We start from the raw sequence: 26,039 nt of genomic DNA on the forward strand, positions 1-26,039 counted from the left end.
TTTCTGTCATTCTTGATCTGGGGTGAAACATCTGCAAGTCTTGCCCATTTTCATACCGTTCGAGAATTCGTTGAAGTGATGCTTGGACTCTACCACCACCGACTACTCGCAGTTTCTGAATATAGTTACTAGAGTGAAAAACACATTTCTGCCAACGAAAAACGAATTTGCTGATAGCGTCAGTGTAGAATGTCTGACTTTGATGACGGAGCCACTACCTCACCTATGCTTGCACCGCTTCATCACTAGCAAAGTGAAGGTCTCGAAGGTTTACTTTAAGTTCTGGAGACAGATGGAAATCGGATGGACCTAACTCGTGACTGCATGAAGGACGGTCGATGACAGTGAACCCAAGACGTCGGATTGTTGCAGATGTCTCTGTGCTCGTGTGTGGACTGGCATTGTCACTCTCAGAGAGACGGTGCTCCACATGTGGATGAACTCTTCGAATTCGAAACGCGATTACAGCATGTTGTTTCCCATGCAATGACATACTTACGTCAGACACTGTCGCGATACTAGTTGCGGTTCGGAGCCCTCTAGCTGCAGAAGACTGCAAATATGTAGAAATGAAGGATAAAGTTGTAGAATGTTTGTGACGCAGTGCGTCACAAATAGTCTTACAACTGAAATTTCGAGAGAGTCGGAGAATATATTACTTCAAAAATGATTCAATTGGCTCTGAGCACTATGGGACTTAACTGCTGTGGTCATCAGTTCCCTAGAACTTAGAACTACGTAAACCTAACTAACCTAAGGACATCACACACGTCCATGCCCGAGGCAGGATTTGAACCTACGACCGTAGCGGTCGCGCGGCTCCAGATTGTAGCGCTTAGAACCGCTCGGCCACACCGGCCGGCTATATTACTTCCTCCAACACAGATCTCGCGTAGTGACCACACAAGAAAATTCGAGAGATTAGAGCCAATACGGTGTATTACCGATAGTTAGTCTTTTCACGCTCCTTTCGCTACTGACAAAAAAAGGGAGGGGATCAGTTAGCGGGAGCAGAAGTACCCTCCGCCACACACATTGAATTGGTTTGTGGAGTATGTTTTATTTAAAAAGCCTTAACAATTTTCACACAAAAAAATACGGATGCATTACTTTTCAGGGCGCCCTGGCATATTCGTGATTAATGTTTCTTTATCCTTACATTTGGTTACAGGCCTTGTTACGTACGTGATATATCAGGTTGCTAACGACACAGAATGACACATGTCATATTAATTTAGATTGCTGTTGTAATACTAACCTCTCAGGTTGTTAAGTGCAGAGTTTTCTTGAATGCTGACACATGACTGATATTTATTTAGATAAAAATGTCAGTAAACGTTCTGAAATGCAATAGCTACATTAAAAATTAAATCACGTTACAAAATAATAAAATTTTATAAACTGCGACACAACTTAATACACTTTTGCTAGAACATTCCAGTCCCGGCCACACTGATCTGTCCTGGCCTTTTTCCCATAGAGCAAATTTCCCTCTGTTCGTCAGTGGTAACTATGGAGGAATGTTCTCTTAATTTGTTCTCCTCTTCTCCTTCATCGTCATCATCATCATCATCTTCTTCTTCTTCCTCATTTGCTCGTCTTGCCATAATAGAGTTTTCTGACTCAGTTTTTCTGTCATCGAAATTTTGGAAATATAAATTTTGAAGAAGTTATTACAGCTAGTGTATAATTCAGTAACGCTGAAATAAATAAAAAAAAAGGTAGTGTCCCTGCTCCAAGCACATACTGATCATGAAATGGTATAACGAGTATTGAAAAAATAGAAATTGGCGAGGAGCGAGTAAGACTAGCACACTCAGGGTTCCGTACAGACTTAATTATGTAGACCGTTATGTAGTTCGTTCAGGGAATCGAGAACCCCTGAGATTTTTGTCTGTTATTGACACTGATATACGCAAGATATTGTTCCGAGAGATTCCAAGAATTTAGAAAGTGTTTTAATTCTAACTCTGAAGTCGGATAACAAACGACAAAAAGAAATTGGTTGGTGTGACATTATTAAAAATTAACCATTTTCCCCCTTTACTTATACTGCGTAACTTTGCTTCTTGCCAAATTTCACGATTCTAGTTTGCGAGTATCAAAACACGTCACGTAAAGGACCTTATCTTTTGATTTCATTGATTTCAGACGTATGTATGTGAGATAAATTTCAACTTGATATGTCACCTCTTTTCTGAAAAAAGGGATCGTAACATACGAAGGGACAGACAGATAGTCGGATAACAAATGAAAAAAGTTTTTGCGTGATATAAATAAGAAAAAACAATTTTCTGAGTTTTTCCTATGGTTGCAGTGTGAACCCTTGCTTCTTACGATGTTTCATGATTCTATGCCGTCGGGAAGTAGTCTACAATTCTTGATGAGTGACTGTGCTACCAAAATACGTGACGTAAATATCCGTAGCTTTTGGTTTCATTGACTTACAACCTTACATTTACTACACAAGCATGGAACAAGATCTCAGTATGTGACATAAATTTCAACTTGATACATCTAACTGTTTGTGAGAAAAAGGGCTCCTAATAGACAGACAGATAGTCTGATAACTAATGATATTCTTTTTTCGTGTGATATAGTTACAAATTAACAATTTTCGGATTTTTTTTCCCTTTGGCAATGCTGTAAAACCTTGCTTCTTGCCAAATTTAATGATTGTGGGGACCAGCCCGGCATTCACCAGCTACTTTCAGGATTGTGTGATGCAGATTTGTCGATTCAGAGCCATAGACTCCAACTGCACTGGTGCATAGTGTCGACGTCTCTAGTACTGCCCCCCCCCCCCTTTTCCTCGCAACTATAATCAATTAATGCAACCTGGCCATCAGAAACAGGTTAGCTCCAAACTGCCTTTTCTTCTGTTCTTTTATGTTTGTCCCGAGTTTTCAGCTTCTTACACGTGTTTTCAGTTCTTCTAGATGATCTTCTCTTCCTCCTTTCCTATTCTGCTTCTGTCCCACTATTTTTACCTTAGGGTTTCCTTTTGCTGGTGCCTGATGTTCCGGCACACCCGCCACACAGAAATGCCCTGCGGGTTGCCGTCACCCCAGACGCCTGCAGGCGACACTGTTCGCCTTCACTGCGCCATCCGCTGCAGTATGGAGGGCGCCACGATCGCTGCACACAGCCGGCACTATTTTGCATCCGTGAAGCCACTGGACGCCGTCGATTTCCTGGTATCACTACCCCGGGCGGACTATATAGGACTGTCTGCTTCAGCTCTCCAGCGAATTGTGTTCCAGACACTGCCGCTGAGTAAACCACGAGTGACCGACACAGCACTACCCGACGAAGGAAACGCCAGTGCACTACCGTTCATGACCACAACTAATTTCGACTTTAGAGAGTAATCAGTGATGACAGACTGTGTATTTTATCTAGCACCATCGTAAAATTATAGTCACTGAGCGACAGTATTCTTATCCTATCAGGACTATAACTTGTGTCCTTTTGTAGAGATTCGATTTATGTTGTTAACGTTTTCTTGTCGCTTCCTTAGAGAAATAAATACTGTAGTTCATGGCTACCTGGGAACTGCCTTATTTGCGCTTTCACAGTAACAGAAAGAATATGTAAAGTTGGTGAAAATATATTTTATGATATCCCAAGCATGTCCCATAACCATAAGAACTTCGCCAGTTTATCTTTGCTCTCTGTAGACTTTCACGTCAGAGCCAGTATCGCTGTTGAGCAGTGTGTACAAAGTACCATGGGCAGGAGTGGGTAGCTATGAATCATGTTGCTGAAGTAGCTATACATTACACAATGTGTGCATTATGCAACAAATAGTGTATAGGTATGGATTAAGTACGATGAAGATTGTATAAGCATTGTATTAATTATTTGAAATTGTGTTTCATAGCACGTATCAGCCAATGAAAGCATTTTAACGAAGAGTGCATACCTTTCCCAAAGAATAAATATTTCTTTCCACCGAGCATGATATTCTTCAGACTAATAAGCATGTTATCTTTCTGAAACAGTGTCTGCTCTTTCTCGGGGTTCAATCTACCTCCGTACCAAATTTCATACAAATCGGTTCATCTGATTAATAGTAGGAACGTAAGAGACAGCGTTAGTTACTTTCGCATTTATAATATTTCTCTGGATAAAACTTTCAATTATGATAGTTTATCTTATGATCCGATTTCGATGAAATAAAACCTGCGTGGTGCCTCAAGCTATGCTCAAGTTACCTGTGAAAACCCCATGAAAATTCGTCTAGCAGTTTTGGAGAGGCGTGTTCTAACAGCCAAACTGACAGACACACCAGTTTTACAAAAATGATTCAAATGGCTCTGAACACTATGGGACTTAACTTATCAGGTCATCAGTCCCCTAGAACGTAGAACTACTTAAACCTAACTAACTTAAGGACATCACACACATCCATGCCCGAAGCAGGATTCGAACCTGCGACCGTAGCGGTCACGCGGTTCCAGACTGTTGCGCCTAGAACCGCTCGGCCACCCCGATCGGCTCAGTTTTACAGATTTTTTATTAGCACAGCAGGTAATTTGTAATTCTTTCCTATACTGTAAATACCAAAATATTCTTTTGCAAATTCACAATGTCGAAGTATTATAGAACCAGTCAGCACTTACGGAAATTAAATAAATAATTCATACATATTTAGTAGTTACTAAAATTACGTAATAAATACAACTGAAATTGTCTTCTTCTTTGGTAAATAAAGTATTAAGTATCATTTAATGAATATTCGTTATTTTCCGTAAAACATTTTCGCATGCTTTACTTACGGCAAAGAATACAAAAGTTAGCACGTAGTGAAATGTTTTAGTTCATACCAAAAAAGTGAACTTCATTCAAAAATAGGCGAGAGAAGACGACCACATTTTTAAAGATATACATGACACACATTACTCATTAATTTAAATAATTATAAGATGATAATGGTTGCAGGAGATATGATGTAGCTTCAGTCCTCTTGCTGCGCTGAATGGCCGTCGACCATCTGGACATTCTATCCGCGTTGTGATAAACTAACGTCGTGCCGAGTACTTGCACATCTGTCAGCCACATGCTGATCTCCACTACCTACGTGTTACGAGCAAACACGAATAAAACTATTTATATTACAATAACTCATTAGGATAACTATACAGGGTGGTCGGAAACAGTCTGAAAAATTAAATACATTCCTCCGTTTGTGACTTGATTGGCATTGTAGTTAGTCAGTCCAGCTGTTATGCACGCAAGTTCAAGCGGCCCGCCCGATACACTTGTTTTCATAGCGTAGATGATCGCGCATGAGACCGCTCAGCCTTTAACTCAGGTTCGATCCTTACTACCGACCCACGAACAATTTTTGTATAGCTCTCTTGTCCAGTTTTAGGAAACCAAACGAAGAACGCGCCTGGTGACATCGTCTCCGGATAGCTGCTTGAATTTGCCGAGGCAATAGGGTGATTTGCTAACTTCAGTGACACTTAACTCGAAAACGGTGGAACCTACCGACGCTTTTTTGACAATTACTTCTCAGCACGTCGTAACTTCAAACATCCTTACAACCCTTTCACTCTGCTTCCAACAATCATAAACACACATGTCGGCAGTGAAATGCTCTGTGCCATTACACAACTTAATCATCACAGTAAACCTCTTCTGCAATGCTTTACAAGCTGTTGATAGTGGCATTTCCAACTCTCGGACTGACAAACACACTGATTTTATCGGAAACTTCTCAAAAGGTCTGCCGTAACTTTTCCACGTTGGCATCTGCAACAGATGTGCGACCCGCCCCCATTTATGGAGAACACTACCTATTTCTAGAAATAACGAATGCCAAACCAGAATAGTTGGTCTGGACACTGGTTTCCTTCCAAACTGTGATCGGAAGTTTTGTTGCAGCTGGGTACCACCCTCAATTTCTGTGAAGCAGGTTGCTCACTGAATTTTCCTATGTGGCGTCCTCATTTTTCGTCAAATCTGCGGCACCTAAAGAAAGAATACCTTTATAAAATCAGATGTCAAAAACCAGTTATTAAGTTTAAAACTGTAACGATAATTTATGGACACACATTAATACACCTGCCCGCCTCAAAATATATAACTACATGCTGCGCCAGTAAGAGACATCGAAACGTCCTATACCTCAACTTCTACATAGTTTTACCTAACCCCATCCTCAGAAGGGACGTGAAAGTGAACGTGCACGTGGCATAGGTTGGATTTTCACGTTACGACGGATTCCCTAGCACGAAATGCAGAAACGTACATGTCAGATTTTGGATCCCTAGATATAGTCACGTAGATGCGAGCTCACTATCTATGTCACCAGCAGAAATCAGGAGACGCCATACTGGATTACGTCTATCGCAACTGCAGCCCGTATCTTGTGGTTATTATGTTGCAGCTTTCATCAATATGTGGTGTTTCACACTGCGGATCCCACGAAAACGCTTCGTTTCTGTTATTCAGGGAACAGCATCTTCATTTTAAAAGGGTTTGATACTTTTAGTATTATAATGTGCGTGTTATGAAAGTAGCACAGTTTTAACTCACTGGTAAATTGAAGGTTAATTGAAAACACGTAGCTATTGCAACAGTTTGTTATAATAAAATGCCATTTGATGACATAACGGCGCTTAAAACCTTCGGGGTATCGTAAGATCAAAGAAATAGACTGAAAACAGTATCTGTCAAATAGGGGGACATATTGTTATCTCGAAGGTTGCCGGTCAGAATATGGCCTTCTTCAATAAGTTTTTATTTACCTTAATGTTTTCTAAACTAATTTGGGACTTACTTATTAATTTAACAAACGTATGTTATCTGTAACATCCTACACTGAAGAGCCAAACAAACTGCTACACCCGCCTAATATCTTGTGGGGTCACCGCGAGCACACAGAAGTGCCGTAAAACAACGTAGCATAGGCTCAGTTAATGTCACACGATGAACCAGGTCAGGAAAATGCCTCAAACTGGCCTTCACAAACCATCTAAACTGCTTTGTATGCGAGTTACGCGAGATATGCTCAATGATGTTCATGACTGGAGAGTTTGGTGGCCAGCGGAAGTTTTTAAACTCAGAAGAGATACTGGAGCCGCTCTGTAGCAGTTGTGGTCGTATCGGCTGTCGCATTGTCCTGCTGGAATCACGAAAGTTCGTCGGAATGCACAAGGAACATGAATGGATGGAGGTGATCAGACAGTATGCTTACGTACGTGTCACCTATATATCGTATCTAGACGTATCAGATGATCCACATCACTCCAACTGCACACGCCCCACACCTTTACACAACCTCCATCAACTTGAACAGTCCCCTGGCAACATGCAGGATTCGTGGATTTATGAAATTGTCCTCATACCCGTACACGTCCATCCGCTCGATACAATTTGAAACGAGATCCGTTTGACCAGGCAACATGTTCCCAGTCATCAACAGGCCAATGTCGGTGTTGATGGGCCCAGGCGAAGAGTAACGCTTTGTGTAGTCCAGCCATCATGGGTACAAGAGTGGGCCTTGGACTCCAAATACCCATGAAATGAAATGTCGTGTGACGAGGGCCTCCCGTCGGGTAGACGTGTAAGTAGGCTGTTTAGGTTTTTTTATTGGTAACGCCGCCGCCACATAGCGCTCTGTATGAAAATCACTGGCTGTGCCGTGTGCAGTCTGTGGCTGGTTGGCATTGTTGTAATACTCGCCATTGTAGTGTTGGGCAGCGGCAGCTGGATGCTAACAGCGCGTAGCGTTGGCAGTTGGAGGTGAGCCGCCAGCAGTGGTGGACGTGGGGAGAGAGATGGCGGAGTTTTGAAATTTGTAAGAATTGGTGTCATGAACTGATATATATATATTATGACTAGTGAGGTAAATACATTGTTTGTTCTCTATTAAAATCTTTCATTTGCTAACTATGCCTATCAGTAGTTAGTGCCTTCAGTAGTTTGAATCTTTTATTTAGCTGGCAGTAGTGGCGCTCGCTGTATTGCAGTAGCTTGAGTAACGAAGATTTTTGTGAGGTAAGTGATTTGTGAAACGTATAGGTTATTGTTAGTCAGGGCCATTCTTTCGTAGGAATTTTTGAAAGTCAGATTGCGTTGCGCTAAAAATATTGTGTGTCAGTTTAAGCACAGTCTTGTATAAATTGTTCAAAGGGGATGTTTCAGACCGTTCGCCTGGTACAAGTCTTTCGATTTGACGCCACTTCGGCGACTTGCGCGTCGATGGGAATGAAATGATGATGATTAGGACAACACAACACCCAGTCCTTAAGTGGAGAAAATCTTCGACCCAGCCGGGATTCGAACCCGGGCCCTTTGGATTGACAGTCTGTCGCGCTGACCACTCAGCTACCGGGGACGGACTCCAAATACCCAGATCGATGTTGTTTCGGTGAGTGGTTCTCACACTGGCACTTGTTGATGGCCCAGGATTTAAACCTCCAGCAGTTTGTGGAAGTGTTGTACTTCTGTCATTGAACGATTCTCTTAAGTCGTCGCTGGTTCCGTTCTTGCAGATCTTTTACGGGATTCCTGATATTCAAGGTACAGTCACGAAATGGTCGTCCGGGAAAATCCTCACTTCATCGCTACCTCGGAGATGCTGTGTCTCGTCGTTCGTGCACCGACTATAACACCACGTTGAAACCCACTTAAATCTTGATAACCTGCCACTGTAGCAGCAGTAAACGATCTAACAACTGCGCCAGACACTTGTTGTCTTATACAGGCGTTTCCGACCGCAGCGTCGTATTCTGCCTGTTTACATATCTTTCTATGTGAATACGTATGTCTATACGAGTTTCTTTGGCACTTCAGTGTATGTAACGTATGTACAGTGTCTAAAAAATAACTGTTAAGAACGTACCACAGTGGTTTAGATAAAGTCGAAACGAACAGTCAGAATATGATTTTTATTTTTTAATTTCGTTATAACTGGTGATTTAAACTTTGCATTGGGGATAATGAAAGACAAAACGCTTTTGTAAATATTATACAAAAACTAAGTATGTTTACAGTTAGAGCTAAGCTTGACGCTTACAACCATATTAGTCTCATAGTAAGAACGGTAGAGGAACAAAACGTTAAATGTTAATTCTACCCTGTTACTATTCAAAAAATGTTGAGGAAAAATTTTCAGAAACGACACGTTTATGGTATGTACGTGAAAGAACAAAGTATTTTTAATATTCAAGGACGATTTTCGTGAGGAAAGGAAATGAGCTTCAGGCGATTCAGACCGAATAAGCCGCTGGCGTAAGAGGACGATATGATATCCAAAGCCCGGTGTGGCTTAGGGGCTTTTGTAGGCCAGTTTTTCTGTTTATCAGACATTATATGTAACTGGTTGGGTCAGCAAAAATTTTTATTGCAGCGTTGTGCACTACTTTTTCTGATAAATACTACCTTAATAGAGGATAATAAGTGTCATTTTTTCTTATGGTATTGTAAATGCGTACATCACTGTTTCCCTTGAGCTGTATTGGTTTTATGACAAAATTCATTACGTAATACGCTGATGAGCCAAAAAATTATGACCACCTGCTCAGTAGCTTGTTTGTCCGTCCGATTCTACGTATCAGGGACCCGAAAGTTTATTGGTAGGTTTTGGAAGTATGTGGCCCTAGATGTCTCCTCACAGGTCACGTAATTCGCGAAAATAATGGGCCTCTGATATGCGTACGCGGTGATTGCATCCGGTAGTGATCCAGAAGGGTTCCATAGGATTTACATCAGGCGAATTTGGCAGCGGAGACAGCAATGTGAGTTCACTATAATGCTGCACGGTTCCGGCTCCGAGACACGGAAATTATACTGCTGAAAGGTGACATCTCCATCGGGGAAGACATGCAGCACGAAGGGATGCAGGTGACTCGCAACGGTCAGTGTGTCCTCGGTTACTGCCACATGTCCCACACAAGCGCAGGTGAATGTCCCCCACAGTTCTCACTAGCCCGCGTCCGTGGAGTGCTGCACGTTTCGAGCTGCAGTTCATGTCGATGACGGCGTTTGTGGAGACGACGTGCGACGTACTGTAGCAAAAATGTGATTCACCAGAAGGAGCCGAGATATTTACGTTGATTGACGATCGGATCCCGATGGTCCCGTGTCCACTGCAGTCGTAACCTACGATGTATTTGGGTCAACATATGAGCACTTAGAGGTGGTCTGCAACAGAGCACCATGTTCACAAATGTACGATGAACGCTGTGCTTTCAAACATTTGTGCGTGCACCAGCATTGCTCTTTCGGCAGTGATTACACACATTGCCATCTATCCTACTTTATAGAGCAGACAAACCTCCGAACACCACGTTCGCCGGCCGGTGTGGCCGTGCCGTTCTAGGCGCTGCAGTCTGGAGGCGAGCGAACGCTACGGTCGCAGGTTCGACTCCTGCCTCGGGCATTGATGTGTGTGATGTCCTTAGGTTAGTTAGGTTTAATTAGTTCAAAGTTCTAGGCGACTGATGACCTCAGAAGTTAAGTCGGATAGTGCTCAGAGCCATTTGAACCAGCCCACCACGTTCTGCGAAGAGTCTTGGACGTCCAACCATTTACAGTTTCGCTGTCCTCTTTCCATACATGCTCGCAACAGTAGCATGTGAACATTCGACCGGCTTCGTTGTTTTCGAGTTACTTGTTCACAGAGTCTGCGTAATAATGATCTGAATGTTGTGAAAATCGCCTATCTTAAAGTATTTCCCCATTTGCAGCCCTTGTCTTCGGAAGAGTGATCCACCGTGTGTGTCAGCTCAGCCTACATGCTTTTGTTACCGTGTCACGTGCCCCATACGCCACCAGGCCGCACCCAACGTCGTGGTGGGCGGTGGTCATAATGTTTTGATTAATCAGTGTAAATATAGTGTGAATCAGAAAGCAAAATGCCTAACTCCTAAAAGAAGTATATAAGATGACTGTAGAAGAGTACTGTATATTATTCTTACGACATGTTTATGAGCAATGAAAACTTTCTTTCTTGAATAAATGAAAAAACTTTCCCTTGTAGATTTGTGTCTACGCAGATTTGCAAATGATTTATTGTGTCTGAAGAGAGTTGCTGTAGGAGCTAAAAATGTATTTTCCGCACTGAATTACCATCAATATGGACACATAAATTTTTTGCTGTTCCTGTCCTAGATACTGTCTTTGTGCTAAATTTGTCATTAGTAGCACTTCTCGATGTGCAGAATTGAATATATTTTCCTTAGAAATTGCGAGTGAAATCATTTGCAGAGAACCAGTCAATTATGTTTTCAAGTAAAAAGGCAGTATCTGTTCCAGGTATTTATTTTAAAGTAAATACCTGTAAAAGAGAATGACCTTTTATTTTAAAGATGGATTACATTTGCTGAATAAGGCCAGAAATTGAATGAAGAAAAATCACTCAATTATATTTTAAAGAACATTATTTACGAACTGTTGTCTTGTTGTGTTGCATGTATATCTGGGTTGATTGCAACATTACTACTAATTGCATAAACAGCTAATTCTACTTGCTGTATATTAGGTGGAAATAGTGGAAAATAGTGCACCTATGACCCTTGTGGAGTCCAATAAGTGATTTCTCCCTAGTCAGAAATACCTGATGTGAGTAGATTGGTTCAATCATTTAGTACAGCTTTCTGCATTCTGTTTGTTATATATGACGTTATCAAAAAATTGTTCAAATGGCTCTGAGTACTATGGGACTGAGGTCATCAGTCCCCTACAACTTAGAACTACTTAAACCTAACTAACCTAAGGACATTACACACATCCATGCCGGAGGGAGGACTCGAACCTGCTACCGTAGCGGTCGCGCGGTTCCAGACTGAAGCGCCTGGAACCGCTCGGCCACAATGGCCGGTTGACGTTATATACTTGTTGGCTAGAGCATCAGTTCCATAAAACTCCGGTTTATCTAGGAGCATATTGTGATTCACACAGTGAAATGTCTTAGATATACCACAGAACGACAGCTTAAGACGTTTCTGTGCAAACGTGCATATAGAACTGAGCTCTTGCGGTGACCAGCGAGTGTTAATGACGTGAGCGAGCAATACCGCCGCCTGGTTCGCCAAAGCTCACAAAGTTGGGCTGTGGGCCGCTTGGAGCGGGTTGCTCTGCCCTGGTCGATAAGTAATTTGCGTCGAGGTCAGAATAGACTGAGAGACCCTGCTGGCCAGCAGGGGACCGGGCAGTGGATCGCCGGCGGTTGTTTTCCGCCGTGGCCACCTGCTCCTGCCCCTGCCGGCGGGTGAGAAAAACAGCGCTATTTCTCCAAGTCGCCTGAGGGAGAGCGATGGGCGTTCTCCCGCCATGCCCCGCCTGCGATCTGGTCAGCCGGAGATGGAGTTGTTTGTTATCGAACTGTGCCAGCAGACTGATAGCTGCTCACTGCATTAAAGAAGACTCTTCCTCACTAGTCTACACCAGGGAGCTTAATGACTGCAGACTTAATTGTAAATTGCAAAACATACAGAGTGGCATTTGTGGACTGTGGCCATAATCTCTTATGTTCCGACTGACTGACTCACTCACTGAATCATAGTCGTCCATCCCAAAACACTAGGGATTGAAACTTGAAATTTGCAGAGAGAGGGTGTTGATCTCATACTGCCAGCGTCATTTAAGAAGGGCCTTTTCGAATTTCCACCTTTACGGGGACATGCACGTTAAAATAACAAAAAATTTTAAAAATAATTTCTTGGTCTATAGAAAAGACATTTCATGCTGATATCAAAACTATATAGTTTATGGGCATTATCATTTTCCGTTTGTTCTAAAATTGATGCACGGGGGCCATGCACATCTGTCTGAAGTGTGTCAGAATACTTTGTGCATTATTCCGTTCTTCTGTTTTTTTTTTCTCGTTAGTTATGGATCTTTAATATAGGTGTATTCTAGAAGGCACTGACTCCCAGAACGAAAGTACAGGCTTGTCTAGAAGGCTATGGTTCGAATGTAAACAAGATCTGAGAATAAGTGATTTCGGGATTTCATACGTGTGTGGTTTTGTAGTTATTGTGTGTCGTTTTGTTTTTGTCTGTGTGTTTCCTGTGCTACAAATGTAGAGAGGAAAGAAATTTAGCCCCAAACGAAAGTTTCACCGCAACCATTTCCATACACAACCGAATAATACACACCAGTTGCTTCAAAAGCCGCCCACAGAAACTGAGTCTACAGGCAGTGGTTCTAGACGTAAACTTCCGCTTTCTGAATGTAATAAGAACAAGCCTAGTAGTATTGTGAGCAGCAATAACGACTGAAATGTTATTGTAAACCTAAATATGCTGTCAAGACTTTTCTAGAGTACTATGAAATGTAAGTACTGCAGCTGCGAAGATACACTACTGGCCATTAAAATTGCTACACCAAGAAGAAATAGAGATGATAAACGGATATTCATTGGAGCAATATAATATACTAGAACTGACATGTGATTACATTTTCACGCAGTTCGGGTGCATAGATCCTGAGAAATCAGTACCCAGAACAACCGCCTCTGGCCGTAATAACGGCCTTGATACGCCTGGGCATTTAGTCAAACACAGCTTAGATGGCGTGTACAGGTACAACTGCCCATGCAGCTTCAATACGATACCACAGTTCATCAAGAGTAGTGACTGGCGTATAGTGACGAGCCAGTTGCTCGGCCACCGTTGACTAGACGTTTTCAATTGGTGAGAGATCTGGACAATGTGCTGGCCAGGGCAGCAGTCGAACATTTTCTGTATCCAGAAAGACTGGAACAGGACTTGAAACATGAGGTCGTGCATTATCCTGCTGAAATGTATGGTTTCGCGGGGATCGAATGAAGGGTAGAGCCACTGGTCGTAACACATCTGAAATGTAGCGTCCACTGTTCAAAGTACCGTCAATGCGAACAAGACGTGACTGAGACGTGTAACCAATGGCACCCCATACCATCACGCCGGGTGATACGCCAGTATGGCGGTGACGAATACACGCTTCCAATGTGCGTTCACCGCGATGTCGCCAAACACGGATGCGACCATCATGATGCTGTACACAGAACCTGGATTCATCCGAAAAAATGACGTTTTGCCATTCGTGCACCCAGGTTTGTCGTTGAGTACATCATAGCAAGCGCTCCTGTCTGTGAAGCAGCGTCAAGGGTAACCGCAGCCATGGTCTCCGAGCTGATAGTCCATGCTGCTGCAAACGTCGTCGAACTGTTCGTGCAGATGGTTGTTGTCTTGCAAACGTCCCCATCTGTTGAGTCAGGGATCGAGACGTGGCTGCTCGATTCGTTAAAGCCATGCGGGGAAGATGCCTGTCACCGAGACTGCTAGTGATACGAGACCGTTGGGATCCAGCATGGCATTCCGTATTACCCTCCTGAATCCACCGATTCCATGTTCTGCTAACAGTCGTTGGATTTCGACCAACGCGACGAGCAATGTTACGATACAATAAACTGCAATCGCGGTAGGCTACAATCCGACCTTTATCAAAGTAGGAAACGTGATGGTACGTATTTCTCCTCCTTACACGAGGCATCACAAGAACTTTTCACCAGGCAACGCCGGTCAACTTCTGTTTGTGTATGAGAAATCGGTTGGAAACTTTCCTCATGTCAGCACGTTGTATATGTCACCACTGACGCCAACCTTGTGCGAATGCTCTGAAAAGCTAATCATTTGCATATTACAGCATCTTCTTCCTGTCGGTTAAATTTTGCGTCTGTAGCACGTCATCTTCGTGGTGTAGCAATTTTAACGGCCAGTAGTGTAGTATTGACGTTTCCGAGGACAATTCAACAAGGAAGTGTCTCTCAAGTCGGTTAGTGATTACCTGTAACTCGTGTATGATGCATAGTGATACCATGACATCACAAGTAACTGATAGTCGACATTACAGTGTAATTGTTCAGCCTGATTATGCAGTGCGATATATTGTATTGGAAGGAGGAGGAGAGCTGCCCAGACTTCCTGTGCAGTGATGGATTTGCCTCCACCTCCACTGGGGTTTGACAGATAGAATAAATTAATACATAATGACTTATGTCCTGTAAGTGAATATTCAATGAAAAGAGCAGCAGAAGAAGCATTAGCCTCTTCTGAGAATGCAGACATTGAAGCAGCATTTGATGGATCTTGGCTCCGAGAGGTCTCTGAATGGGGTTGTAACTGACACATTTACTGAAACTGGTAGGATATTAGATTATGAATGTCTAGCAAAGCACTGCCAGGGTTGTTCAAGTAAATTTATTGGCACCCACGTTTGTGTAAAGAACTTTGATGGCCCAAGAGGAATCATGGAAACGAAAAGAGTCTAAACATTTTTAGAAGATCAGAGGTCAGTCGTGGTGTGACGTGTGTAGGCTACTTTGGAGATGGATACTGTTAAGGACACACTACTTTTGTTAATGTCAGACCATGTGGGGACACTCTGATAGAAAAGCTTGAGTGTTTTGAGCATGTACAAAAAAGAACGGGAGATCGGCTGAGAAAATTATGTAAAGACTCCAGTGGAAAAAAATGTCAGACAGAAAACACGTATGTGGTCCAGTTCGTCTTACAAAACGTGAAATAGATACTTGGACTAAATATTATGGACTAGCAATAAGGAGAAATGTAGGAGATTTGGAGAATATGAGATGAGCTGTTTGGGCAATATGGTTTCACAGAGTGTCAACAGATGAAACCCCACAGCATGGTTTGTGTCCAAAAGTCGAAGATTTGTGGTGCAGCTACTGTTTGAGCAATTCTACAGGCACATAATATACCCACAAGCATTCCTTGCCACTAGCTGTAAACGAGGCAATAGGCCAACATATAGGGATCTGGCAAACAAAAAACTACTTAGGAAAAGTATGCATGGTCTCTCTCAGAACGCAAATGAAAGCTTCAACAACTGTATATGGGAGAGATTACCCAAAACTGTATTTGTCGGGCTGACAGTGCCGAAGATGGCGTAAAGGATGCAATAATAACATTCAATGTTGGCCCAATTTCATGGACCAATGTTATGAAGAAATTGAACATCCAGATGGGAAGGAATATGGCTTCAGCTCTGTTATTGATAAGCGGCGGGTAAGTGAAGCAGAGACAGCTGCAGAAGCTGCTACCAAGGAGGCAAAGATAAAGGAAAGAATGAAGAGAAGAAGTACAGAGGATAAGGAAACAGGAGGACAACTGGTGGATGCAGTTGGAATGTTCTAAACAAGCATAGTGGTAAGTTAATAAATCTGTAAATCTTCTTTCGTGGTTTACCGAAAACTTGGATTTTTATAATTCATTTACACTTTTCTCCTAAATGACTGAAGTTAAACTCACAAAAATTGGTACCGATATTTAGAATAACCTCATCTACCTCCATTGCCCACTATTTCATGAAAAATGTATAACATAATGACGATGTCGATGATATTTGTGCTACATTTTTAAATATTTTTGTTGTAGTAAAATAAATTATTTGTCTTTTTCACAGATCAGAATCAGGGAAGGAAATTGGAGACATAAAACACTTATATGAATGTTGTCTGTACTCTGAGTCTTATTCCAAGCTGCGCAGTCAGTGGCTCCAATGAAAATGGTACTGCAGTGAAGTAGTGTTCCGAATTTTATACTATCATAAATGTTGTTGTCAGTACCTAAATATAACGAATATTTAAATGATTTTTTGGGAAATGCTTTAACTAATGACCCTACGGAAGTTCTAAGGAATGACGAGATACGTTTGAAGTTCTCTAACGCTATAGATACAGCAATAAGGAATAGCGCAGTAGGCAGTACAGTTGAAGAGGAATGGACATCTCTAAAAAGGGCCATCACAGAAGTTGGGAAGGAAAACATAGGTACAAAGAAGGTAGCTGCGAAGAAAACACGGGTAACAGAAGAAATACTTCAGTTGATTGATGAAAGGAAGAAGTACAAACATGTTCCGGGAAAATCAGGAATACAGATATACAAGTCGCTGAGGAATGAAATAAATAGGAAGTGCAGGGAAGCTAAGACGAAGTGGCTGCAGGAAAAATGTGAAGACATCGAAAAAGATTGTCGGAAGGACAGACTCAGCATACAGGAAAGTCAAAACAACCTTTGGTGACATTAAAAGCAACGGTGGTAACATTAAGAGTGCAACGGGAATTCCACTGTTAAATGCAGAGGAGAGAGCAGATAGGTGGAAAGAATACATTGAAAGCCTCTATGAGGGTGAAGATTTGTCTGATGTGATAGAAGAAGAAACAGGAGTCGATTTAGAAGAGATAGGGGATCCAGTATTAGAATCGGAATTTAAAAGAGCTTTGGAGGACTTACGGTCAAATACGACAGAAGGTAGATAAAATTCCATCAGAATTTCTAAAATCATGAGGGGAAGTGGCAACAAAACGACTATTCACGTTGTTGTGTAGAATATTTGAGTCTGGCGACATACCTTCTGACTTTCGGAAAAGCATCATCCACACAATTCCGAAGACGGCAAGAGCTGACAAGCGCTAGAATTATCGCACAATCAGCTTAACAGCTCATGCATCGAAGCTGCTTACAAGAATAATATACAGAAGAATGGAAAAGAAAATTGAGAATGCGCTAGGTGACGATCAGTATGGCTTTAGGAAAAGTAAAGGCACGAGAGAGGCAATTCTGACTTTACGGCTAATAATGGAAGCAAGGCTAAAGAAAAATCAAGACACGTTCATAGGATTTGTCGACCTGGAAAAAGCGTTCGACAATATAAATGGTGCAAGCTGTTCGAGATACTGAAAAAAGTAGGGGTAAGCTATAGGGAGAGACGGGTAATATACAATATGTACAACAACCAAGAGGGAATAATAAGAGTGGACGATCAAGAATGAAGTGCTCGTATTAAGAAGGGTGTAAGACAAGGCTGTAGCCTTTCGCCCCTACTCTTCATTCTGTACATCGAGGAAGCAATAATGGAAATAAAAGAAAGGTTTGGGAGTGGAATTAAAATACAAGGTGAAAGGATATAAACGATAGGATTCGCTGATGACATTGCTATCCTGAGTGAAACTGAAGAATAATTAAATGATCTGCTGAACGGAATGAACAGTCTAATGAGTACGAAGGTATTGAGAAGTAGTAGGAATGAGAACAGCGAGAAACTTAACATCAGGATTGATGGTCACGAAGTCAATGAAGTTAAGGAATTCTGCTACCTAGGCAGTACAATAACCAATGACGGACGGAGCAAGGAAGACATCAAAAGCAGACTCGCTATGGCAAAAAAGGCATTTCTGGCCAAGAGGGGTCAATTTATATCAAATATCGGCTTTATTTTGAGGAAGAAATTTCTGAGGATGTACGTCTGGAGTACAGCATTGTATGGTAGTCAAACATGGACTGTGGGAAAACCGGAACAGAAGAGAATCGAAGCATTTGAGATGTGGTGCTATAGACGAATGTTGAAAATTAGGTGGACTGATAAGGTAAGGAATGAGGAGGTTCTACGCAGAATCGGAGAGGAAAGGAATATGTGGAAAACACTGATAAGGAGAAGTGACCGGATGATACGACATTTGCTAAGACATGGTACTAGAGGGAAGTGTAGAGGGCAAAAACTGTAGAGGAAGACAGAGATTGGAATATGTCAAGCAAATAATTGAGGACGTAGGTTGCAAGTGCTAGTCTGAGATGAAGAGGTTAGCACAGGAAAGGAATTCATGGCGGGCAGCATCAAACCAGTCAGTAGACTGATGACAAAAAAAAGACCCTAATTGTGTGTAAGAAGTTTGAACTCTCTCTCTTTTATAGATCAGTTACTTTAAGGGGGTGAAAATAATGAATTCTAAAAATGCAGCCCCTACAGGGTCATGTCCCCTTAAGAGAGTGAAGTAGAAGGTGATAAGTTATTTGAAAACACGTCGGTATTAATGCTATTTTGAAGCAAGAGCTACGAAAATTGGTATTTAGTTTCTGAGTCAGAAAGAAAGAAATATGTATTTCAGCATTTTTAGAAATTTAACCCCTGTGTGGGTAAAATAGGGGGTTAAAAATTTTTTAAAAGGAAACTTTATTATAACGTATTTCAGTGGTTTTGGAAATTCCGACCCTAAAGAGATGTTTTATGAAATGTTGCACTACGAAAGTATTTTTAAAACTAAATCTGTGAAAATCTGAGTTTGGATCTTGGTTAGAAAGAAAAATTACCTATTTCACTGTTTTCAGAAACAGTGAAATCGCGAATGTAAGTTTTTCTGGAAATATTTCATAATAAAATCATTCATGAAAGTATATCAATGAAAATTTGTCTTTGGCTTCTCTATTGGAAATTAAAAAAAAAAACGCATTTCACTGATTTTGGACAGTCAGCCTCTAATGGGGTCAAACAGGGATTGGAATGTAGACACATCAAAAAAGTTTTGCATCTCACCCCAGTTCCCAGAACTCTTGAAGATAGACGTTGACTGTGGCCATTGTATCACAGGCACAGCCGCTTTGACTCTTCAGAGATGTCAATAAACCTATTCCCCCTCCCCCCCCCCCCCCCCGGCTCAAAAAAAAAAAAAATGTAATCATGTAATCAACCATGTATGAGCAGCGCCTTTTAGACGGAGGGGTTCCGATAGTCGATTAGTTCTAGTCATTCCACCAGAAATCTGTAGTTCAGCCATGCCTAGACGGTCAACAACGAGGTTCGATCACGTCCGCACTGTTACTTTGTGCCAGGAAGGGTTCTCAACAAGGGAAATGTCCAGGTCTCTCAGAGTGAACCAAAGCGATGTTGTTCGGACACGGAGGAGATACAGAGGGACAGGAACTGTCGATGTCATGCCTCTCTCGGGCCGGCCAAGGGCTACTACTGCAGCGGATGACTACTGACTATGGATTATGGCTACGAGAAACCCTGACAGGAACACCACCATTTTGAATAATGCTTTTCGTACAGACACAGGACGTCGGTTTACGACTCAAACTGTGCGCAATAGGCTGCATGATGCGTAAGTTCACTCCCAATGACAATGGCGAGGTCCAGCTTTGCAACCACGACACCATGCAGCGTGGTACAGATGGGCCCAAAAACATGCCGAATGGACCGTTCAAGACTGACATCACGGTCTCTTCACCGATGAGTCTCGCATATGCCTTCAACCAGACAATCGTCGGAGAGGTGTTTAGAGGCAACCCGCTCAGGCTGAAAGCCTTAGACACACTGTTCCGCGAGTGCAGCCAGGTGGAGGCTCCCTGCTATTTTAGAGTGGCATTATGTGGGGCCGACGTACGCCACTGGTGGCCATGGAAGGCGCCTCAACGGCTGTACGCGACGTGAATGCCATCCTCTGAGCGATAGTGCAAACTATATAGGCCGCATATTGGCCAGGCATTCGTCTTAATGGACAACAATTCGTGTCCCCATCGTGCACTTCTTGTGAATGACTTCCTTCAGGACAACGACATCGCTCAAGTTGAGTGGCCAGCACGTTCTCCAGACATGAACCATATCGAACATGCCTGGGATAGATTAAAAAGGGCTGTTTATGGACGACGTGACCCACCAACCAATCTGAGGGATCTACGCCGAATCACCGTAATGACAATTTTAAAAAGTGAGCTAATTTTTCGACTTTGGAGGCACAACTGTTCCATGAGCACTGCGACAGGAGTAGGGAATGTCGTGAGATTACGTTTGATTGGGGAAATGATCATCCACATCTGTATGGCAATTTCTTACAGTGTGATGAAGTGGTATTTCGTGTGGGAAGTTTCGTGAAACGTCGTAGTTATCATTATTAGTCAAAATTGGATCTGAATGTAATGGTTGAATAAATGCATCCAAGACCAAATGTAACGATCTGGTGTGGAATGACATGAAGCATTCATTGGTCCATACGCAGCACCATGAATGTTGGATGACAGTTGAGATGCTTTGACCGTATATGTGCCATGTGATTCACGAATAGGAAAAACGGAAGTGAATTGCTCCTGGTCAAACGTAAAGCGCCACCCCATTACACAACTCTAGTGAGAGAAAGGCTTGATGACAATTTCTCGAGCAACTGGAATGGCTCTTGGGGACGGGCAGAATGGCTTTTATGCAGCCATGATTTTAATTTGGAATTAGGCTAAGGAACCAGTGTAGTAGTTAAAACCAAAGGATATTAACAGTCTTGAACAAAATATCTATGAAATGTTTGCAAATGTTCCAGTTGAGATGCTAAGAAAAGCTGCTGATTCAGTTTCTAAAAGACCCAAGATTTGTGTGAAAATTGAAGGTGCAAACGTTGAAATATAACTTTATTACGAAATGGAACAGCCTAATAATATACTCAACAGAAATAAAACTACGATAATTGTATAAGTGCGTCAACCGTTGAAACAACAAAATTTAAAACTGAATATTATGTACCAGTCAGATCACATGCAAAGTCTAAATGGTAAATGCTGAACTAAAGGCGATTTTCGACATACACTGGTCCATTGAAAATTTTGTAAAATCGACATCCGAATGCTTATCACTGGATTAATCCAAAATCTAGGAAATTTCTTGGGATTAGGAATGTTACTTCTTTGAAACCTCACAAAAAGGAGGGTAGAAATGATTCACAAAGAACTTAAGGTTGAAAGAAAAAGGTTTTTCATCGTACTTATTAAATATTGAAAAATAAATTTATGGACTATCAGATTTATGTACATATATGTATTTTCATAATTTTTCTTGAAATATGTCAACTTTTTATGATGATGTAATATGATGATGATGATGTAATATGAATTCCCAGAGGACCATACTCATTAGTACATTAAATGCCTAAGGGGTTGAAGGCCTGCAGCTGTTGTAGCACTGTTTTATCCTCATTTTCTGTGCAGCATCATCTTTCTCTGTCTTCCATTCTACCGCTGTTATATCTTCCTATCCTTATCATCTCTTTTCCTTATGACATTGCTGATGTAAATGATACGTTGTAAAGTTATGTGATTACTTAGTTGCATGATCTTATCTTTGAAAGCAACAGTAATATTAGAGTGATATAAAATTTGCCTGTAACAAAATAAAATTGCAAAATATAATATTTTGCAGTTACTTAAACCATGTTAGAATAAGTAAACTTGTTTTGTCATTTTGAAGATGGGCAGGTCTTGGTAAATTGTTGACTCGAAGTCAGCACATGAATTATGATAAAAAAGCTAAAATCGGACAGTTAACTAAAGCTTTGAATGAAGTTTATCGAATGATTATGACTGATTTATTTTGCCAATGATGCAGGGTGGCCCATAATTATGTATATGATGTTTGACTCACAGTAGTATTTGTAATTCTGTACAATGAGTTCCGATATGGCAACACTGTTTAGCCCCAGAGTGGGGATAGTGGTTACTGGACTTAGAGCCATTAGTGTGGGCCGGAAAACTTTGCAAAATGGTGGTTTCTGGAACAGCGTGTGTACTATGTGCATTTTTATTCTGCAACGAACAACTGTGCAGTAGTGAGGCGAAGGATGGCAGTCGATTTTGGAGGAAATGGCCCCTTTGTTTTAAGAATAAATTTGACGCTACTGGTGGTATTTTGCATTCAAAGGTAGAAGATAGACCCTGGAGTGCGCATACAGCTTTTATCAGACATCGTGTTTTGGAAGCAGTTTACACAACCCCTATGAAGCCAATATCGCAAAGGCATGTCTCTAGAGTGTTGAATATTTCACGCAGTACACTGGAGAGAATAATGAAGGACCTGAAATTAAAGCCATACCAGTCCAAGAGTAGCTTAACAAAACATCTCAAAACCACTGTTCCGGTCGACTTGGTCTGTGGAGTGGTCATCTCACTCTCCTCATTTGACACCATACGACGTTTTCTTGGGGAGTATTTTAAAGGATAAACTGTATCAAGACAACATACATATTTTGGCTGAACTCTGGGAAGCTATCGCAGAAGAGAACCACAGGATATCAGTATGGGTCTCTCAAGTAGCTTGTGACAATACTGCTCTTCATCTCCAAACAGGTATCGATTTGGGTGGTGGGCTGGTGAACCATACCATGGTGAACAGAGATCAAAATTCTTGTAAGGGAAGGTATGAATGTAATGTATTCATATGCAATTTTATATTCGAATTGTGTTGCTAGTTTGTTTACCACAGTCTTTGAAACATCATATTCCAAATTATGAGCGACCCTATATTAAGTAGTAAATGACATGTAAGGAAGTAAATTGACTTTTAGACCACATAGACAGGCGAAATACTGACAACGATAAAAATTTGTCCTGAAGGATACTTGAGTGAAATATTTGTACTGAAATGGCTGTAGTTGAACTGTGAATACACAGTTAACAGAATGACGTGTTGTATGAAGTCAATGGGTTTAAGAATACGTTGAAACGATGTATTGAAGTAGAGTCTTGGTGTGCAGCTGAAGAGATACTGAGAGGAAAGGACATACAATGTTGATCATGTTGAAACTGAGGGAATGTTGATGATGTTTATGGAAAGAGTGAAGTCAATGTTAAGGAAACATTATTTGTTCTTATGTCTGTCCAAAGTTACCATCATGGTTACTCTGGTTCTGAGAATTGAAAGAAAAACTTAAAATAACATTCAATAATTATAACAATATGATGGTAACTTTGGACAATTACAGTGACACAAGTGGACAATTACAGTGATGTAAGTGGTAGGGAAATTGAATATGCAGGATTATGTGTAGTAGCAGTATGTTGCTGACCATCTAGTGACATTAAAATGTTAAAGCAAGCCTGACCATAAGAGAAATTCATAATTAATGGTATCTGAAAATGAATTAGATACCGTTCTGAAAAGGAAATTTATCAAATATTAATCTCAGAGACGATTTTGCTTGATGGGATAATGACAGCACTAATTTTGCAATCTAAAAGTGTAATAATACAATATTCTTTTTGCTAATAAGTCTTATTTTCAGAAAACGTTCATGTTAGTCTGTTTCTTCCAGAAATTAAGTAAATGCCAAATGTTTAAACGTGGTTTGCATTTAAGTATGTACAGATGGTACCATTTCCAGAAACGATTCGTGATTTGTTTGCTTTCCTTGTGGCTGACATTACACTCACACAAAGGACATTATATTACACCAAGATGTGAGAAGGTTCATACTCATGTAAAGGACATTATAAGCCAAGATGAAATAAGGACTGATACAGTGCAAGTAATGATACGATGTAATACCTAGGACGTGGAAAAGACTAAGTGAAGTGGAGAAAGGTTGGGTACTTATATAATTTTTTTATAAAATGAAAACTATGTACATGTCTTTATCTGCTGTCAAAAATACTGATAAACGATATATAAAAGCAGTGAGGCACTGTATGCAAAGTGAAAGAGAATTTACATGGAGAACTTCAACAACAAATATATTTATGCCTACTATTCTTTAATTCGTTGACTAATTTTTTTCTATGACATTTTAAAATGTCTGTTTGTTTATGTAATTGTACTTAAAATAACATTTAATCACAACAGGGTCTACATGTCAGATACATTTCAGTTGTGCACCTCTTTTTTCATGAAGCATCGAAGTGGCTGATACGCTGTAATTTAAATTCAATATTGTAATCGTACTTATTACTTACCACGATTCTTCAGAACGATAAAACTGATAGAAAAATGGCTTTCTATAAATCATGGAATGCGATGAGTGTGGCTATAATACCAAATTTAAATATTCTTAACTTTAAACTGTAGTGCACCAGCTACTTCAGTATATTGAACATACGGCCACTTAACACAAGCAAAATGGAACACATTGGAATCATACATACGTTCACAATCGTGTAGCCTTGTGTAAAGAGCAGTGATAAGCTGCAAAGGATAAGACAAAAATCACATAAGAAACACCCTCATTCCATCACTCAAATACACAGGGAGGAAAAAGGCAGCATTCATTCCAACAGCCCACCACAACAAAACTATTCAGAATCCACGCAAAGAGGGCATAGGCAACAAGTCGTCACGAAAATGTGTTAAAATTAGTGAGACGTGGGACTTAGGGAAAGCTGGAAAAGTTGTGGATAAGGCCTAATCAGTTACCGTTGGTTGCACTGTAAACACATACACCTTTTTAAGGTATTTTTTTAAACAATCATTAAAAAAATTGACTGTAACACAACCTACACTGACGGCTGAAGGCCTTATTAAGGAAGAATTCAAAATTATTTGTCAGCTGAAGGTCACAATCAATACTGAAGAACAATCAGCGGCTGAAAGCCTGAATTACAACTGAGAAAGACAACTACACGTTGAAAATACCAAGATAATTTTTAAAACACTGATTTTAAACAAATCGACTGTAACACAAGCTACACTAACGGCTGAAGGCCTTATTAAGAAAGAATTCAAGTTATTTGTCGTCTGAAGGCGTGGAACAATACTACAGAACAATTTACAAATGAGAAAGACAATTACATGTTAAAAATACAAAAATAATTTTTAAAACAATCATTAAAAATTAACTGTAACACATGGTACGCTGACGGCTGAAGTCCTTATTAAGAAAGAATTCAAAATTATCTGTCCGCTGAAGGCCACAAGTAATACGAATAATTTAAACAAAATATTATTTTTAAACCTTTGACATAATCAGACCAAATAAAAAAGGGAGTGATTCACAGACAGTGCTCCAAGGATTTATCTGAGAAAAGTCCCTACAGTTGCATAAGCGGTGAGACAGGCAGCCAAGAGTTATGCTCACTTAACAGGATGGCAGCTCAAACTAGGGACAGTTTAAACGCCGATCAATCCTCTTACCAAATACACCTAATGGGTGATGACCATTACAACGATGGAATAATTAAAGCGAGGACGAAGTGACAGAGAGCACTGCGTCTTCAGAAGCCAGTGTTTAAAACATCGAAATGCAGAAGGAATCACTACAACCAAGGTAGACAAAAGAAACCACAATCCACACTGCGGTCAAGACAGCATCGGCAAGACGAGGAAAAGTACACTGCCGCAAAAATACGCTAACCCCAAGGGCAGGTAACTGGGACGTTAGCGGCCACTAGGTACTTCATCAAATAATAATACAAAATTCAAAACTAATAACAACCAGTAGAAGACGGCTGATAGATGCTGCCAACTCGACACGCTCCACTTGCTGCTGTTCGTCT

This window comes from Schistocerca gregaria, chromosome 8, assembly GCF_023897955.1.
Source record: "Schistocerca gregaria isolate iqSchGreg1 chromosome 8, iqSchGreg1.2, whole genome shotgun sequence".
Taxonomy (NCBI): Eukaryota; Metazoa; Arthropoda; class Insecta; order Orthoptera; family Acrididae; genus Schistocerca; species Schistocerca gregaria.